This window comes from Macaca mulatta, chromosome 15, assembly GCF_049350105.2.
Source record: "Macaca mulatta isolate MMU2019108-1 chromosome 15, T2T-MMU8v2.0, whole genome shotgun sequence".
Classification (NCBI taxonomy): Eukaryota; Metazoa; Chordata; class Mammalia; order Primates; family Cercopithecidae; genus Macaca; species Macaca mulatta.
In genome coordinates, this window is record NC_133420.1 from 50,501,404 (window position 1) to 50,514,983 (window position 13,580).

The following is a 13,580-nucleotide window of genomic DNA, read 5'->3' on the forward strand; positions in this document are numbered from 1 at the left end:
AATGTAGAGGAGGGGTCAGTCCATAAAAGGAAAAAAAGTTTTGTTATTGGGAATTCAAAACTTAAGTGGGAAAGGGGAAGGGGTCTAACCTTACAAGGGGTATAATGAAACTTAGGCAATGTCCAGGAAAATTGTAACCCCATAGTACTCAACCAATAAGGAACTGTGGGAGGGACTTGCATGCTAAAAGATAAATTATCTTCTGTAGCTGCCCTGTGTGTGCCTGTCTACCAGACACCTGATCTTGCAAGACCCTTATTAAAAGTCTCACTTTTGCTGTTCTTTGTGTCTCTAAGTCCATTCTTTGGGTTTCTCACAATAATAAGTGCTAAACGCAGGCCATTTACGACATGCATTGACATTCCAGATCCCAGCTGGCATGAGGGTAGTAGGCAATTGAAGGCAATAGGCCAGGAAGGATTGTGCCAAGGTGATATGAGGTCCAGAAGTTTTCATCAGCATTTTACCAAGTCCAAAGGAATGTGTTCATTTATCCTCCAAAAGGCTGCATGGGCAAAAAAAAAAAAAAAAAAAAAAAAGAAAGAAAGAAAAAAAGAAAGCCAAAGTCTTTGCCTTGGAGGACATTGGAGAGCATTACTCAACACACTTTTGGTGCTAAATAGCCCTGCTGACCAGGCCCTGGGCAGAAGGAAAGGGCTGGGTACTGATCAGGGTTTCACAGAGCAGGGGAAGCCTGAACAAATTACTGGGAAACAGAAAGGCCTAAGACGTGACCGTGAGGTTTATTAATACAAATCTACACTGAGCTGGGGGAGCAGGCAGTGAGTGACTATGTTGCATATCAAGTCAAATCCTGCCTTGTATAGATGTCCTCACAGGGCCAGGACTACGGTAACGAGGCCGAGACACTGGATTCAGGCACAAAATTTAAAGGAGTGCCAAAACTCGGTAATCAAGATAAAATAACCTTGTAATGCAGTGCTTTTAAAAATAAAAATTTCCAGGCATGGTGGCTCATGCCTGTAATCCCAACACTTTGGGAGGCCAAGGTAGGAAGATCAAGAGGTCAAGAGATCGAGACCATCCTGGCCAACATGGTGAAACCCCGTCTCTACTGAAAATACAAAAATTAGTTGGGCATGGTGGTGCACACCTGTAGTCCCAGCTACTCAGGAGGCTGAGGCAGGAGACGCTTGAACACAAGAGGCGGAGGTTGCAGTGAGCTGAGATTGCGCCACTGCACTCCAGCCTGGCAACAGAATGAGACTCCATCTCAAAAAGTAATAATAATAAAAATAAAATAAATTTTAAACAATTTAAAAAATAATAAAAATTAAAGCAAAAAAAGTCGATGAAGAAAATACCAAAATTTTAAACAAAGACAAGATCTAACTCTGTACTTGCATAATGGCCTTATAGCCTAACCCTAATGCTGGGCCTGAATCCCCAGATTTTTCCATGAGTCCAGGCTTGCTCTCTGTGATCATGAGCTAAGTCGTTGCCTCAAGTTGCTTGCTTCTCATCCCGGGAAAGAAACAGTCTTGCTGTTTCTAAGCTATGTAGCTTGAAGAATCTGTTTGGCCTCACCTGTAAAATAGGCCTAGCAGGACCTACAAGATTATAGTAGGGCTTAAGATAAAAGAGCCTGGGTATGCTTCTATTTCAGTGTCTAGAAGATAGTCGGCACTCAAAAAATGCTTGCTGGAGGTGAGGAAGGGCAGACGATATAGATAAAAAATAATTGCAGTTAAAGTTTATTGAACCCTTATAATGGGCCAAGCAAGTATTAGGTGCTAAACAAGTGTTACTTCATTTACTAACAGATAATTAAGATATGAAAAATGATCATTAATGAACAGAGGGACTTTGCTGCTGTGGGACACTGATATGGTTTGGCTGTGTCCCCACCCAAATCTCATCTTGAATTGTGGCTCTCATAATTCCCACAGGTAGTGGGAGGGACCCAGTGGGAGGTAATCGAATAATGGGGGCAGGTCTTTCCAGTGCTGTTCTCATGATAGTGAATAAGTCTCATGAGATCTGATGGTTTTACAAAGGGCAGTTCCCCTGCACACACTCTTGCCTGCTGCCATGTAAGATGTGTCTTTGTTCCTCCTTTGTCTTCCACCATGATTGTGAGGCCTCCCCAGCCATGTGGAACTGTGATTCCATTAAACCTCTTTCCTTTATAAATTACCTAGTCTTACTTATGTCTTTATTAGCGGTGTGAGAACAGACTAATAGAGACACAAAGGAGTTGCATCAACATAGCTTAGGAATTTGGGATCAATTCCCAGAGGAACTGGCATTAATTGGAGCTGAAGTGTGAAGTGGCTAGGAGAAGACAGGGCAATAAGGAGGAAGGACGTTCAGAAATGAAGAACATGCCAGAAGTCCAGGCTAAGAGGTATAAAGTATATCAAATCAGCCTGGAGGCCCTGGTTATCTCTCACATGAAAAAAACTCTGAGTGATGTGATTGATTTTTAACGTAAAATCAACCATTATTCACTAAATATTATTTGTCTGGTGGTCAAACTCTTTTCAAAAATGGGATCTGTGGAGCAACAGTCATGCAACAGACCCTTGCTGGTTAGGGAATGGGAAGTTGCCTCCAGGAAATGTTTCTGATGTTTGGAAATGAGCAAAGTCAGGAGTGGACTGCATGAGATGAGATAATCAGCAATTGATTGGCAGGGTGCTTGTCTGTGGTGCTTATCTGCTCTGAGCACAGAAAGGACCTGGTGGCGCCCTGGGCTGGGCGGGACATTTTCATACACTTTAACTCAGAGCCACTAAGAGGTCACCAGCTATCCATGACTGAACATGGCAGGAGTGTGGCAGAAAGACATCAATTTGGATTCAGGTGATGGGAAACCGCTTTACTGAGAAAATTGGCCTTGAAGAATGAAACACGCAACTAAGTGGAGACGTGGGAGAATTTGGAGGGGTTCGGAAGAGCCCTGGGTAAGTAGCCAGCCAGAGGCAACTTATTTCCCTCAGTCAGTCAGGACTCAGGACTTGGGGTCAGAGAGATCTGGGCTAGAATTTCAGCTCTACAATTTACTCACTGCTGGTCTGCTTGCAACCTTAGTTGTCTTGTATGCAAAATGAGCAAAATAAGTTGATTTTTTTAGTATTAAATGCGATCATGTGAAAAATGCCTAGAACCAAATGGGTCAATACTCCTTACCAACGGCTGCACACTGGAATCACCTGGGGAATTTTTACAATACCAACCCGGGCCCCAGTCCCAGAGAATCTAATGGAATTGGTGTGGGGTGGGGCTTGACTGGGGGAAAGGCATTTAAAAAAAAAAAAAAAATTCCCAGATGTTTCTTTTATTCGGCCAGGATTGGTTAGTCTCTCTAACACTGCTAATTAAATCAGTTCCCTTGTCCTGTCTCTTTCTCAGATCTCTTAGAAGGGTCTCTCCCGTGCCTATGAAAATCAGAGTGCTTTTCAAACTTTAACAGATATTTTTAAAGATCTAGGGGTTTTGTTAAAATGCGGATTCTGATTCAGTAGGTGCAAAACAGGGCCTGAGGTTCTCCAGTTCTAACAAGCAGCCAGGTGATACCAATGCTAAGAGATTATTAGACTTTGCTATTTTATATTTTTTTCGTCCACGGCATGGTGCTTTTATTAAGACAAGTGATTCTCTCTAGCATGTCAACTTGATAAAGAATTTTGTAACATACTTAAGTAAGTCCTTTCAAAATTATGATCTTTCTATTCTTGTCTCTTGATTTTTTTTTTTTTTTTTTTTTTTTTTTTTTTTTTTTTAGACAGAGTCTAGCTCTGTCACCCAGGCTGCAGTGCAGTAGTGCAATCTCAGCTCACTGCATGCAAGCTCCACCTCCCGAGTTCACGCCATTCTCCTGCCTCAGCTTCCCCAGTAGCTGGGACTACAGGCACCCACCACCACACTCGGCTAATTTTTTTGTATTTTTAGTAGAGACGGGGTTCCACTGTGTTAGCCAGGATGGTCTCGATCTGCTGACCTTGTGATCTGCCCTTCTCAGCCTCCCACAGTGCTGGGATTACAGTCGTGAGCCACCACACCTGGCCCTTTTCTCTTGATTTTGTAGCTGTGAAGCCTTGTATCAGGTGCCTGATGGGGAGTCAGAAGACCCAGCCTTGCTGTCTGCAGTGTGTATCTTGGGGAAGTTGTTTTACCTCATCTGTAAAATGGGCCTAATATCATTTACATCACAAGGTCATTGTGAGGCTTAAGATAAAAAATGTTAAATAGACACAATGTAATTTTTTTTAATGGATAAAAGAAGGCCTGGGTGCAGTGGTTCATGCCTGTAATCCCAGCACTTTGGGAGGCTGAGGTGGGCAGATCACTTGAGGCCAGAAGTTCAGGACCAGCCTGGCTAACATGCAGAAACCTCATCTTTACTGAAAATACAAAAATTAGCCAGGCGTGGTGGCACATGCCTGTAATCCCAGCTACTAGGGAGGCTGAGGCCCCAGAATCACTTGAACCCAGGAGGCAGAGGTTGTAGTGACCTGAGATGGCGGCACTGCACTCCTGCCTGGGTGACAGAGTGAGATCTGTCTCAAAAATACATAAATTAATTCATTAATTAATTAAAATCTAAAAAGATAAAAGAGCTTGAAAGTGCTAGAGCACCTAGTTCACTGCCTGGAACGTAGTACTCAAAAAATGTTGGAACCAGAGAAATAATTTTAGGTCAGTTTTAGTGATGCTCACACATCATTGCATGTAGGCATTAAGTGGGGGAAATTCACGTCCAAATTCAGTAGGACATCTTCACAAAAGGCACAGTATAATAAAAATGCAGACATTTAACTTTGACCTTAAGAGGAGAAAACATGTCTATCGAAAACCGGCATTAATGGACCCTCCAGATCCAACAAATTTCTATAAAATAGGAGTACCATTTAATGGATGCAAGAGATGAGGATCCAAGAAGTTTTGTAACATGCCCAGTGTTGCACACTCAGAATATGAAGCAGAGCTGGGATGGTGGCCAAGAAAGAAGCCTGGGCATTACACCTGAGGGTCAGAACCACAGCTGGGTCCTCACAGGAGTGGCATGGTACTCTGTATGGGGCGGGACATGCTGCCTCCCTCTAACTACGGCTGCTAATTCTAAAAGCTGGTATGGGGTGAAGTGTGATACATACAAGGGAGCCTGAGAGGGGCAACACACAAAGTGGGGTTTAGTCCTAGGTTGTGAGCTAAACCACAACCAGCCAACACTGCAGGCTCAGCACAGCATGGCTATGATGGCCATGCTTCCAGTTGAGTCTTCCCAGAGAATCTCACTTGATACCTGTTTTCTTGGTATAACTGTTAGTAGCTCACACTTTTGCTATCAAACATGTCCTAGTCTACGTATAAACCTAAAAGATTGCTCTAATGATAGCACCTTTCAGGCAGAAGACATTGATCTATGATTTTTCTCCTCCACCAGCAAATACCTTTCACCTGACCATAAGCTTCCTAAGGGCCATATCTGTGTGCCCTCTCTCTGTTTTCCTGGTGTAACTGGCCCAAGTTCTGATGCAGAGTAGGTACGCTAGAAATATTTGTTAAATGGTACCATATCAAGTAAGCCAAACAACTTCCCTGCTGCCGAGTTCACCTTCACTATGCCTTCCATAAAGTCATTAATTCTAAATCTCTGACTCTTCCAAGGAAAGGGACATCTGTCCCCAGAGTCACCGTGTTGTGTGTGAGTCAGAGGGGAAAGCAGAAGTGAAAGCAAGACAGAAATCAAAGAGGTCCTCCTCGCTGCACTGGAGTGGAACAACTGCAGAATAGGGACAGGAATCTCCTCTTTCTACTGCAAGGGGAAATCAGGCCCCATTTCTCAGACCACCACAGCAGCCCCTGCACAAAGTGTGTCACATTCACCATCAGCCACTTAGCTGAGAAAACTGCTCTAAGTGCCCTAAATGTAGCCAAGAGGCAATGGCAGGTTCCTAGGTGAGGAAGAGGACCAGTTGGCATCATACTGTGCTGAAGTCTGACCTTTCTAGATCTTGCTTTCATTCCCCTCGAGTACTCCCCTTATATTTGTTGTCTGTTCCTTAGGGAAAGTCCTTCCAGGTTGCTGTCTCTGCAACCCGATGGGAGCCTGCCTCACTCCCTTGAGTCACCATTACATTGCTTTCCTCCCCAGCTTCTCATAATGAGAGATGACAACATGCTAGCAGCCCTCCCTCTAGGTGCCTCCTCGGCCTCGGCATCCACTCTGGCGGTGCCTGAGGAGACCTTCAGCCCGCCACAGCACTGTGGGAGCCCCTCCCTGGGCTGGCAGAGGTCGGAGCCCGCTCCCTCTCCTTGCCGGGAGGTGGCGGGAGAGGCGCGGGTGGGAACCAGGGCTGCGCACCTCGCTTGTGGGCCAGCGTGAGTTCCAGGTGGGCGTGGGTTCAGCCGGCCAGTACTTGGAGTGGCCGGCAGGCCGGCACCGCCAGCCGCAGGTAGTGAGGGGCTTGGCACCCAGGCCAGCAGCTGCAGAGGGTGTGCCGGGTCCCCCAGCAGTGCCGGCCCGCTAGCACTGCCCTCGCATTCTCACCGGGCCTCAGCTGCCTCCCTGCGGGGCAGTGCTGGGGCATGTAACCCGCCATGCCCCAGCCTCCCCTGTTCCAGCCGTGGGCTCCTGTGGCCCGAGCCTCCCCAACAAGCACCACCCCCTGCGCCACGACGCCCAGTCCCATCAACCACCCAAGGGCTGATAAGTGCGGCAGAGGGCATTGGACTGGCGGGCAGCTCCGCCTGCAGCCCTGGTGCGCAATCCACTAGGTGAAGCTGGCTGGGCTCCTGAGTCTAGTAGGGACTTGGAGAACCTTTATGTCTAGCTAAGGGATTGTAAATACACCAATCAGTACCCTGTGTCTAGCTCAAGGTTTGTAAATACACCATTCCGTACTCTGTATCTAGCTAACCCAGTGGGGACTTGGAGAATTTTTCTAACAGTCTGTGTCTAGCTGAAGGATTGTAAACGCACCAATCAGCACTCTGTGTCTAGCTCAGGGATTATAAATGCACCAATCAGCACTCTGTCAAAATGGACCAATCAGTTCTCTAAAATGAACCAATCAGTTCTCTGTAAAATGAACCATTCAGTTCTCTGTAAAATAGACCAATCAGCTCTGTGTAAAATGGACCAATCAGCAGGATGTGGGTGGGGTCAGATAAGGGAATAAACACAGGCTGTGGAAGTCAGTGGTGGCAGCCGGCTCTGGTACTCTTCCGCAGTGTGGAAGCTTTGTTCTTTTGCTTTTTGCAACAAATGTGGTTGTTCACTGTTTTGGTTCATGCTGCTTATATGAGCTGTAAGAATCACAGCAAAGGTCTACAGCTTCATTTCTGAGGTGAGCAAGAGTACTAACCCACCAGAAGGAAGAAACTCTGAACACATCTGAACATCTGAAGGAGCAGACTCGGGACAAGCCATCTTTAAGAACTATAACACTCACTGCCGGGTCGGCGGCTTCATTCTCGAAGTCAGCCAGACCGAGAACCCACTAATTCCAGACACGATAAAAGCCGTCTTTCCTTACATCAGTCATTATCAAACTTTAGTGCGTCAGGAGCACCTGGAGGGCCGATTAAATGCAGATTGCTGGGCCTCCCTATCCCTAGTATTTCTGATAAGCAGGTCTGGGGTGGAACCCGGGAGTATGCATTTCTAACAAGTTCCCAAGTGATGTTGATGCTATTGATCTGGGGAACAGACTTTGAGAACCTGGGCCCTGGAATCCTTTTCGGGAAAAATAGCTCTCTTAGCTGCTGGACCATTTCCTAAGCAGCAACCTTCCACCTGGCTGTCTTCTGTAGTCAAATGGGGAGCTTGTACACAGCCCCATACCCAGTCTACAAGCCATCAGGGGCCTTAGGGACTGCTCATACAATTCCAAAATGCAGGCAAGGTAAACAAGCACCCCTCTGCAGCCGCTTTCCCAAACTTGATCAGCCCTTTTGACAATCACAGCTGCCCCTCTAATCGGAAATGAACAAGCTTGCTTTCTCTTCCATGTCTTCTCACCTCATTGAAAAATCCGTTAGGATTAAATTCATCTTCATGGGGTAGGGGGTGAGGACTGGCAGGATTATAATTTGTGACACCAAACAATTTTCTTTAAATACTCTTTCAACTTTTTAAAGACACATTCTCACTCTGCCACACGAGGTAGAGTGTGGGGGCACCATCAGAGCTCATTGCAGCCTCAACCTCCCAAGCAATCCTTCCACCTCAGCCTCCCAAGTAGATGGGACCACAGGTGCACGCCACCACACCCAGGTAAGGTTTTTTATTATTATTATTTTTAGTAGAATCAAGGTCTTGCAATGTTGCCCCGGATGGTGTTGAACTGCTGAGCTTAAGCACCCCTCCTGCCTCGGTTTCCCAAACTGCTGGGATTACAGGTGTGAGCCACCATACCCAGCCAATGTTCAACATTTTTAAAGGGGGAATGATAAAACCAATTATTTTCTCTTAATACAGATTACATTCAGTAAAAGAGTCTCCTGATAATTCACTCCCAAGACCAAAGGAGATTCAATGTTCATTAAAAAAAGAAAAAAGAAAAAAAAAAAAAAAAAAAGGGGGAGGACCAGGAAAGGTGGCCCTCACTTGCAGTCCCAGCACATTGCGAGGCCTCAGGGAGAGGACTGCTTGAGCCCAGAAGTTGAAGGCTGCAGTGAGCTCTGATTGTCCCACTGCACTCTAGCCTGGGTGACAGAGCAAAACCCGGTCTCTAAAAACGAAAGACATTTCCTATTTTTCTGTGGTTCTGAAACTACCTGCAGTTGTCTTTTGTGATTTTCTGAAGCAAACTAACTGAGAGAACTATTAAAGGGCTTAAATTGAGATAATGAAATGAATCACTAACATAAAGACCACCACATCAACATACTCTTTGATTCCAGAGTCTCCGCTGACTGCTTTTGCCTGAGCATGTCAAAAATATATATATACAGCTATGCAGCTGAAATAGGCAATTGCTAGCAGGGTTTTTTTATTTATTTATTTTTTTTAACTTCCACTCAAAGACATTTTGTCTTGGGTGAGAAAGGGACCGATTTACATTTTGCCAATTAAGTAAATTGTTGCACCCGGATTTCTAAATAAATGACCTCCATCTTTCCAATTCATTCCCAGGAAATTTGGCCCATGGATTGGTGTCCCGGGAGGTGGTCCAGCTGGCCTTCTCTTCAACCTTTGTTGGCTTCCAAGTCATTTCATCCATAATAAGCATTCACAGAGGTGGATTCGATAACTGTATCTGTTCACCAGAGGAGTGGAAGTTAAAAAAAAAAAAAAAAAAAGGCCCTGCCAGAAATTGCCTATTTCAGGTGCATAGCTGCATATTTTTTTTGGGGGGGGGGTGGGGTGGGAGGGGGCCAAAATAAGCCAAAAGAAGCCATTTGTATATAATCATATTTACAGGAAGTTTAAGAACAGGACACTTAGTCTGCAGTGACTGAAGTCCAAAAGTCCAAACAGGGGTTATGGGGAGTGGAGTGTTTACTGGGAGGGGGCATAAGAGAGCCTTTGAGGGCATTGGGAGTGTTCTATATCTTGATCTGGTGGTAGGAATGTGAGTGTATTCATATGTAAAAATTCAACAGCAGTGAGATTAGTGCACTTAATGTATGTTTTAACTCAAAAAGGTAAAATAAAACAAAACCAGCGATTATTTTTAAAGCTACTCTAAACAGAATTTTTACAAGTCCATGTTCTAGAATGTTCACATCACCTCTGTTCATAAGAGCTCCAAACCAGAAGCAACCAACTGTCTATCAATCAAAGAACAAATAAATTGCAGTATATTCATGTAATAGAATATTTTAACAACAATAACGAATGAAATCATCATTAAATCAGGTTAAGATGACCTGATGGCCAGGTGCAGTGGCTCATGCCTATAATCCCAGCACTTTGGGAGGCTGAGGCAGGCAGACCACAGGAGGTCAGGAGCTCAAGACCAGCCTGGCCAACACAGTGAAACCCCGTCTCTACTAAAAATACACACACACACACAAAATAGCCAGGCATGGTGGCTCATGCCCGTAAACTCAGCTACTCAGGAGACTGAGGCAGGAGGACTGCTTGAACCCAGGACAGAGAGGCTGCAGTAAGCCAAAATCACATCCCTGCACTCCAACCTGGGCGGCAGAGTGAGACTCCATCTCAAAAAAAAAAAAAAAAAAAAAAAAAAAAAAAATGACCTGGTTATGAGACAGCGATCTCCTGCAAAGTAGGGCATGTGTCTTGGTCATCTCTGTCCTCAAGTTACACACGGGGCCTCAAACTAGGAAGGGGATTAATAAATATATATCAGGTTTATGAATAAACTAAATTTTAAATAAACAGAAGGGATGGCCTATTTTTATTCTGCCTAGAGAAATAGCAATTAGAGGTGAACCATCTAGTTCTGTAACATTTCAAGTGCAATTGCTCGTCATATCTGCAACAAATAGGAAAGATGAAAGTGAACAAGAAACAGAAGTGGGGCTATTGGTGACAATTTTCTTCTCTTTTCAAAGGAATGCATTTCCCAAATTCTAAAAGACATACTGGTGACTCAGACATTGTCTGTGTCCCATAATACAAAACTCTGAGATACAAAGTATTGTTTTACTTTTCTTTGGCAAACTGTCCAGATGTTTTCAAATATCCAGATGTTCTTCCTGATACGACCCAAACAATGCTGTATCTTTGTCACATTGTATTAAGATATTTGGTATTATGGAGACAGAGCTTGGATTGAGTTGTAAATTCAGTAAAGATGGAGCCAAAAGCAGAAACTTTGATCTATTCACAGTACCCTAAACGATGCCTGAGAGATATGGCCCAGAGATGAATCCAGAAGATAGAGCTGAGATGTGAAGCTATCAAAACCCAGTCATTCTGGACAGCTCTCTCGTCAGCATGCTTCCACTGATCACCCAGTTATGTGGTGAAGGAGTCATCCTCCCTCATTGTTCTAGCTCCCCTTGGACATGATGGATAACCAGCAACCTTTCCCAAAACATGCTAAGCACTTCACACCTCTAACCCTGAGCTTATGCTAACTCCATTGCTTAAAAGGCCTTTTCCCAATTCCTACGCACCCCATTTTTTCCCTCTCAATTCCCCAGATGCCCCTACTTAGAAGTGCTCTTTTTTTTCGCCCTTTCTCAATCTCCTCTGTCTCTCTCTGTCCAAATCCTTCCAAGAGTCAGCTCAAATGCCTGCTCCCTAACAAAAGTGATGTTGAGCTACCAAGATGCCAAGTTGTTCCAACAATCTCCGCTTCCTATAGGGGTCACGTGGCATTTTCTACAATTTAGCACAACTTTTTATGTATATCTTACTGCCTTCTACAAATAATAAGGGCTTTAAGGGCAGAATCTATATCTTACATATATTTGTGTCCTCAAAGAAAATCACAGTCAAATAAAATACTGGTTGATTGAATGTGATGATTCTTATTTATGACCTGTGGCCATAATCAGGAAGTCTTAAGTTTGAGGGAACAGTGGAAAGAGTTCTGGATTAGGAGTTGGGCCAACCTGATTCCACACTGGATCTGCCACATCCTAGCTCTTTGTCTTTAGACAAGTTCCCTCAACCCTCTGCACCTCAGTTTCCCCATCTGTTAAGTAACAGAGTTGACCTAGAGTCAGTGTCCCCAAAATCGATGTAACAGAATAGGGGGGCTCAATTATGTCAACATTTTTCTTTCCTATTTGGGACTAGAGATGAGTAATTACTTTGGGATATACCTTCTTTGTTCAGGGAAATGAACTTTCAGTATGCAAATTTCACAGAGACGGAAGTTACAACAAAATGTATTGTGCCTTTTTGACTTTGAACAAAGACGGCACTCCTTGAGATACCTATTGCCAAAACAGATCCAGTCTTCCAGAAGGAGATGGATCAATTTGCATAAAGAATCCAGGTCCAAGCTAGTCATGGTGGCAGGTGCCTGTAATCCCGACTACTTGGGAGGCTCAAGCAGAAAAATCGCTTAAACCCAGGAGGTGGGGGCTGCAGTGAGTCAAGATTGCACCACTGCCCTCCAATCTGGGTGACAAAGCGAGACTGTCCAAAAAAAAAAGAATCCTAAAAAGAATCCAGGGCCTGCTTCCCAGTATTTAAGGTAGGGAAGACCTGTTGGAGTGGGCAGGATGGCCTCAGCCAAGACCTGGTAGCAAAGTGGAACAAACTTGATTCCTCAAATGAAGTCATCTTAGAGTAATAAGGTGTCCATACCATGAGCAGAGAGGCTCAGCAGGAGAACCTAAGTGTCTATAGGAAGGGCTGATCTTGTCCTGGTGTTCTCTCAGTGCAAGGACCTCCCCTGGACCCAGAGCCCCAGACATAGCTGTTCTGCTTTGGGGAACAATGACTGAGCATGAGAGAATCAGAACAAAAAGACCAATAAAAGCAGAAGTCGCTGAAAGGAACTTAGGATGGGACTAACAATGGCATGCCAGAATGGGCAGGCCAGTATTCTCAAGAGCAACTTGGGGGCAGGGAAATACGGTGCAGCAATGGGCCTGGGTAGGCACAGTGCTCCTGGATAATTCCAGGGAATGAGACTCTCTGCTAACAGGGCATTTGGGGCTCAAGCAATCAGTTGAAGAAGTGGGAAAGATCTGATCATAATCTACTGACTAGGCAATGCATGGTAGCTCATGCCTGTAATCCCAGAATTTTGGGAGGCCGAGGCAGGTGGATCACCTGAGGTCAAGAGTTTGAAACCAGCATGGGCAACATGGCAGAACCCCGTCTCTACTAAAAATACAAAAATTACCTGGGCATGGTGGAGGTGCCTGTAATCCCAGCTACCCAGGAAGCTGAGGTATGAGAATCACTTGAACCCAGGAGGCGGGGGTTGCAGTGAGCCAAGATCGCCCCACTGCACTCCAGCCTGGGCAACAAAGCAAGGTTCCATCTTAAATAATAATTATCATCATCATCATCTACTGGCTAAATATTGGCTTAATATAAAACTCAAATCTGTGTGCTACTCTGTCTCACCTCAGAACAAAAATTCCATTGTCAAATAACTTTTATAATCATTGTAACTACATGCCCCTCTTAGAGATCTACCACAGATTTGAGGCATTTGAAAGTCTGAGAACTCTTACAGTAAAGACAGCTGTTTATCTTTATTTAAAGTCAGCACTCCAGAAACTTATTTGAACTTAGAGGTCTCCATCATATCCCTGCCCCTTTTCTCATGTAATCCTCAGAATCCTATAGAACTTGGGCTCCCTGGAACACACTTCACAAAATATTAGACACGGGGATGGCTAAAAGACTTTTTAATGTAACCTAATAAGTATTCCTGGGTTCTAGTTTTAAAAATTTTAAAAGGAATGCTAATGCTACAGAAAACCCTTTCTTCTAGTCCCCATTGTGTATTTCTGGAGTAAATGGCAGTGTCAACAGCAGAGACAATTGAGCTAGAGTCAGAAACGGCACCTGGGAAATGCTTTCAAGGCATGAGTTTGGAAGCCCAAAAGGAAACCGAAATGATGGCAAAGGCAGCACCTCCACCTGAAGCAGTGAGTGGTTGTTTTAAGAACCCATGAGAGGCAGGTCCCCAATAGCTCCCAACCCACACCTTCAGGAGTAGAGT

At 44.6% G+C, this 13,580-nt stretch overlaps 1 long non-coding RNA gene across 2 annotated transcripts; it reads left to right on the top strand.

Moving 5' to 3' along the window:
• The first annotated feature begins 2,694 nt into the window (after positions 1-2,694).
• On the top strand, positions 2,695-11,407 carry LOC144334851 (uncharacterized). Of its 2 annotated transcripts, XR_013405093.1 has the most exons (4): positions 2,695-2,927; positions 8,110-8,245; positions 9,107-9,300; positions 10,773-11,407. It is a non-coding gene; the product is annotated as an uncharacterized LOC144334851 (long non-coding RNA). The 2 variants fall into 2 exon arrangements; XR_013405092.1 differs by lacking the exon at positions 9,107-9,300 and having other exon boundaries at positions 2,706-2,927.
• Positions 11,408-13,580: the final 2,173 nt, after the last annotated feature.